This window comes from Micromys minutus (assembly GCF_963924665.1).
Source record: "Micromys minutus genome assembly, chromosome: 9".
Classification (NCBI taxonomy): domain Eukaryota; kingdom Metazoa; phylum Chordata; class Mammalia; order Rodentia; family Muridae; genus Micromys; species Micromys minutus.
This window is the reverse complement of record NC_137978.1, coordinates 7,562,773-7,568,772: the sequence shown is the minus strand read 5'-3', so window position 1 is coordinate 7,568,772 and position 6,000 is coordinate 7,562,773. Positions and strand designations below refer to the sequence as shown.

At 46.7% G+C, this 6,000-nt stretch overlaps 1 protein-coding gene across 1 annotated transcript in view; it reads left to right on the top strand.

Annotated features, from left to right (window-relative positions):
- Positions 1-207: 207 nt before the first annotated feature.
- Positions 208-6,000, top strand: part of PATJ (PATJ crumbs cell polarity complex component) — a 290,169-nt gene continuing 284,376 nt past the window's right edge. Inside the window, exon 1 of the mRNA XM_080921989.1 lies at positions 208-306. The gene's annotated coding sequence lies outside the window, so the exon portion shown is untranslated. The remainder of the gene's footprint in view (positions 307-6,000) is intronic.

Below are 6,000 nucleotides of genomic sequence, written 5' to 3'. Positions count from 1 at the left end.
AAGGAACAGAGGGGCCTCGGGCTAGGGCCTGAGTGCATTTGTCTTTGGGGTCTCGGTTTTGGGTCAGTGGCCCACAGCTCCGCACCTGGCCGCATGGCCTCTGGCCGCCCCTCCAGGACAGGCGCGCAGACGCCCAGGGGCTACAGCCCTGCTCGCCCCGCCCCGCCCTGCCCCCGCCGAGGTGGAGACGCCCAGGTGAGGAGGCCGCCACACTTCCGCCCAGGTGAGGGCAGCAGCTGTACTTCCGCCAGGTGAGGAGGCCGAGCTCGCAGCCCCGGGGCTCCCACCCGGCTGTCGCCGGACCAGGTAACGCTCGCGGCGCACCGTGCGGGGACCGCGTCCGGAGCCCGCAAGCCCGAGGAGGGTGCGCCGGGCAGCTCGCAGGCCTAGTGGCGGCCCGGGACCAGGCCAGTGAGCCCCGCGCGGACTTGCAGGCCCTCCCGGCCTGCGAGCTCAGCGATCGCGCGTGCTCGCGGATCTAGCTCCCGCGGCCTCCCGGAGCGGGGCGGAGCCTCCCCGCGGCTGGTGGGAGGGAGCCGAGGGGCCGCCCTGGCCTCGCGTGGGCCTTGCACCCCTCCGGCCTTTCTGCTTAGCTGGGGAGGCGTCTGGGTCTTTGGGGAACGTTACTGGATTCCTGCCTGGAATCAAGTTCTGGAAAGCATTTCCACATCTCTCCCACCTTTCGAATGCCCCACCCTTCCTTGGAATCTTCCCTGGACTCGTACTTTGCCTCCCGTGGGCTCTTACCTCTTCTGATTGGAATTCCTTGTTTGTCGCCGCGGTTCAGAGGCCACACCTTGCCGGGCCTGATTTCTCTAGATTGCCTCTAACCTGCATCTGACCTGTACTCCCGCCATCAGTGAGGAAGCTTACGGATACCTAGAGTGATCTCCTTCCTTTGAGACAGCCAGACTATATTCCAAGTCTACTAGCCTTCCCCTGGCTTCGAATTCACTATTTCTAGGAAAAGCTAGCGAGAGGTGGGAGAAAAACTGGAATCTGTTTATTTTACAACATTAGAAAATGGGAGGTGAAGTCATGACCTTGTGCTGTTTTAGGGCCCTAACGGCTTTTATAGGGATTAGTGAAATTTTAAGATACTTTGAACGTTAATAAATGCAGATGTGGGAGTACCCATACTAATTTAGATGCTATTATGGTGGTGTATAGTGGACTTGTCATCAGAAGACTGATTTGATTTAAAATTGACTTGTATGAAGTTGTCACTCGAATCGAACCTAGTTTTAATAAACTCCACTTATTGTCTGCTGGTGAAGGGGCTCTAACCTAGCACCACACGTACTGACTAGATGTGTCTGTCCCTGAGTGCCACCTGCAGACATTGAGCTTGTATGGTTCGAACACAAATTCACTGTAGGGAAAAGAGAATTTTCAAAAAAGGAGCACAGCAAAACAGTTGACAGGAAGAATGGAGGTGGGCTTGCTGTGAAGGTGGGAAGAGGAGGGGATGAGAGGGGTAACGGTGTGTGTGTGTGTGTGTGTGTGTGTGTGTGTGTGTGTGTGTGTGTGTGTGTGAATGACCAAAGTATACTGTACGTCTCTCTGAAACTGGCAAAGAATTAGAAGAAAAAAAGATCTGGCAGCAACCACTGATGAGAAAAACTAAACAAGTCACATGACTCCTTTTTTCCACTTTGTAATTTTAAAGATAAAAATGCCTAAGTTTTCTTATAATGAATTCACTTAAAAAAAGTTATCTATTTATTTTATGAGTAGACTGCAGCTGTCTTCAGACACACCAGAAGAGGGCACCAGATCACATTACAGATGATTGTGAGCCACCATGGGGTTGCTGGGATTTGAACTCAGGACCTCTGGAAGAGCTCTTAACCGCTGAGCCATCTCTCCAGCCCATGATTTCACTTTTAAAACCTTGGATTTTTGAGACAGCCCAGTGTTTCCCAGTCCTTACAGCTGGGTTTAATAATCATTTGTACATCAAACAGCCAAGCAGTCTGAACCTGCTTGCTCTGCTAAAGTTTTAACAAGATCACATTAGTTTGGGGGAAGTCACAGACTGAGTTAGTTCCTTTTCTCGTACTGGGAGCATTATAATCCTTGAGAAAACAAGCAAGTCTGCTTTAATATGTGAAGTTGCATAACCATTGCTACTTAATTTTTTATCTTAAACTGGGGTTTTGTATAGATTTGGATGTCTTTTGGAGCGCCCAGCGTAGGGTCTGTTGCAAATGGAAGGAAATGTAGTGCTTGGGTTTATTTGTATGTGTTTACTGGTGCAGAGGACGGAAAGCCAGGGCCTTGCACATGCCAAGCTGTAGCAGCAGACCATAGGTTTTTAGTGAGCTGCCTAGAGTGGCACTGAGGACCGGAGAGGTCAACGGTAGGCGCTGGCCCACTCCGACCTGGAGAGTGATCTGTCCTGCTCCTCCATTTGGAAATGATCTGCCAGAGATTTGAAGAGGCTGAAAGGAAACTTCTAGAATTTGTGTCGTCTGTCACAGCGAGCGATTGTTCTCCACTCCTTGCCTCTGCTCAGATGCAATCGCAAGCCTGTAAGCATTCCTACCTGGACAGTCAGAAACTCTGGCCCAGGTAAAGTGGGGCTCTTTGGAATGAAGGTGTTGTAAGTGTGGAATGCACACCAGATTCTGAATACAGTATAGAGAGTTTAAGCTGTCTCATTTTTCACATTGTTTGCATATTTAAGTGATGATTTGTATACATTGGATTAATTAAGTTACATATTAAAGTTAAACCTGTCTTCTTTTAGATCTTTTTTTATGTTTTTCATTTATTTTTCTGTCTTATGTGCATTGGTGTTTTGCCTGCATGTGTGTAAGGTCCCCTAGAACTGGAGTTATACACAGTTGTAAGCTGCCTTGTGGGACCTCCTGCCTCTGCCTCCCGAATGCAGGATCAAAGATGTGAACACAAGTCTTCTGGAACAACAGCTAGTGTTCAACTGCTGAACTCTCCAGCCCTGATTTTGTCTTTTATAGGATACTATCAGAAACTTTTTTCTCTTTTTATGTTTTGAATTTTGAAACAGGGTTTTTCCATGTAGCCTTGGCTGTCCTAGAACTCACTCTATAGACCAGACTGACCTGGAACTTAGAGATCTTCCTGCCTCTGCCTCCTCTGAGATTAAAGGTGTGCCACCACTGTCTGGCCCTTTTTATGATTTTTAGAATTACATGTATGTGTGGTTATGTGGTAGGAGCCAGGGTAGAGCCTTGACGTGTGGGTGCTGGGAACTGAATTTGGATCTTTGTAAGAACAGCATTCACACTTAACTGATCAGCCATCTCTCTAGCCCTTGCAGAAATTTAAAAATGACATTTGTGGCTCACATTCTATTTCTGAGGGAAGACAGTAGGTAAGGAGGTGGTATGTGTTTACCCTCCAGTACGGGGTGACGTATTGAGGTGTCAGTGCTCCAGTGTAAGTCGACGTGTGTTTGAGACAGTAGCCTCAAACTCACCAGCCTCTTGCCATGGAATGCTGGGTACAGTTGTGTGCCCCAGTGCCGGCTTTAAACTGACTTAAAGTCCCAACTTATAGGATGGGCACGGTGGCATACATCTTTGATCCCGGCAAGCAGGAGGCAGAGGCAGGGGCAGGAGGATCTGAGTTCCAGGCCAGTCTGGTCTATGTATGTAGCAACTTCTGTACCAACAAGAGCTACTCGGTGAGACGTTGTCTCATAATCAAACAGTGCACAGACCTCTTGGCCACTTGTTTTGCATTAGTTGCACCGATGAAAGGTTTTATTCAGTCTTCTCAGTATTGATCACATAGCAAAACCACAGATGACATGAACTTCTTTGAAATTTCAAAATGTCATGTAATTTTGATTGAAAAGAGATGCTACCAGTAATAGTCTTTGTTGAGTGTGTGCCAGGCCAAGTTTTATTTAGTCCTATCAGCAGTTAGATATTTTAAAAGACCCTTTTCTGAATTCTTTCTTTCCTCACAAACTTTTACTAACTTCGGAAGGAAAGGGAGGTGAGGTAAATGAATGGCGAGGGTCAGGTGCGCTCAACTTGGCCAGTTCACATTGAAACTTCTTCCCGTTTTTAGTTATTTGCCCAAAGGTCTTGAGCATTTGATATTTCCTCCTCCATGAAGCTAATTCTCAGTGGCATCTATGGCTCTTCTATGTTTCCATGTTTTTCCATAACATTGTTCCCTTGTGCTTTAATTTAGCTTTCGGGATTCGTGAGCTACAAGTGATCAGACATTCAGAGCATCAGTCAGACGGCAGCAGATGAGTGTGTGTCTCCCGCCTCTCTGTCTCTCTGTTTTATTCTGACAAGGGTTGAGATAGCTCTTCCTCTGTAGCCCAGGCTGGCCTGGAGTTCTCTGTGATTTGGTTAGCATGAACCTAAGCAGTCATTCCACCTCGGCCTGCATTTGAATCAAGGAGAATACACATTGGTGGGTGGGGTGTCCAGAACCAAGATGGCTTTGCTGGTCAGTTCACTAGCTTGTTTGGAATTCCAAAATATGGAGTGACCATAATTCCTGGAGACTCATGAGGTCAGTCTGCATGTGCAGAGACGGGGAAGCTGAGGCAGTAGCTGTCGTCAGTGGGTTTTGAACATTCAGGTCCTTTTAGAGGACCGTGATTGCAGCAGCCATTAAACACACCAGAGATTTAATACGTGTGAAAGTTGTTCAGATTTGTTGCTGTTGTTGCTTGTGGGGAAGGGGCTGTCACCAACAGAATGATACACGTATGACACAGCAGTTTAACTTCTGCAGAATGAAACAAATTCCAGAGAGATTACGGATAGGATTTCACTCACAAGAGTGTGTCAGGGATGAGATAGGAATCTTGCGGAGGCCCTCTGAAGAACCAGCATGGTTTTTCTCACGCTGTCTTTCAACTTGGATTTCAGTATTCCTCCATATGTGACTTTAGCATTCTGCAGTTGCCTTTTCTTACATTCTAGGGATGGGGTGTTTTGACAGTGGAGATTAAATATTTTATATTAAGTTGGTTTAGGAAGGCTTTCACCAGGCCTTTGTAGGATACCTACCTTGTGTTCCTGGGAATTTTGAGGAGTCCTGCTGGAGTTGCTACATGTTACCAAGGAAATTGGTGTACTCTTGGAGTTCTTAGTATTGTTATTAAAAGAATTTGAGGATGGGCTCAAAGGAAGCTTGAGGGCAGTTTTATTAGAGTTTAAAAGAAAAACCCAAAGGAGGACCAGCTGTAGATCTAGGCAGTTACTTAGTCCAACCACACAGTCTTGTGACAGAAAGGGGAGCTGGTGGGGGTGTCCAGGGGAAAAGTAAGATCCCAAAATACAGAAAAGGCATTTTAGGATTTGGCCAGCATCAAAAAAAAAAAAAAAAAAAAAAAAAAAAGGGGGGGGGGGAGGGGAGGAAGGACAGGAAAATACTATGCTTTTCTGAGTGCTTGGGAGGCTTATCTAACAGAGCTTCCTGGCATTAGGGGTTAATTATTCCTCCTGTCTCTTCAGCTTGGATTTAGGAGGATCAAGCCTTGGTGAGTCTGGTCCCTAAACCAGATGTTTGCTCTCCCAACTGGAATGTTGCCTTCGTTCAGGCCAGAGATTTCATACTCCTGAACAGAGAAAATACCCTGCCCTTATTGGGCCCTTAATGCAACCCTGTGGCGGTTTGTTAGAATTCTGGTGACAACAGCCACCACTCTTTGGCTTGGATTCTGTTTGTTATTTAACAAGTAAGAGCTTTGAGGACAAAGCAAGCAGGATAAATCCTGACCTTTGGCTCTGAAGGAAGTGGAAAGGGGGGGGGGGATGGGATAGGATATGGAGGGGAAACCGGAAAAGGGGATAACATTTGAAATGTAAATAAAAAATATCTAATAAAAAAAAACTCATTTGACTTTAGATGTAATAATAAGCTCTTGGATTTTTTTCAAGCTTCCTGGTTCCTTGAGCTCTGGAGTTCTGAACCACGCAGTAGTAATGGTCCAGTCAAATGTGCACTTCAGTGAGTGTCTGTGCTTTCACAGCAAGAGAACCA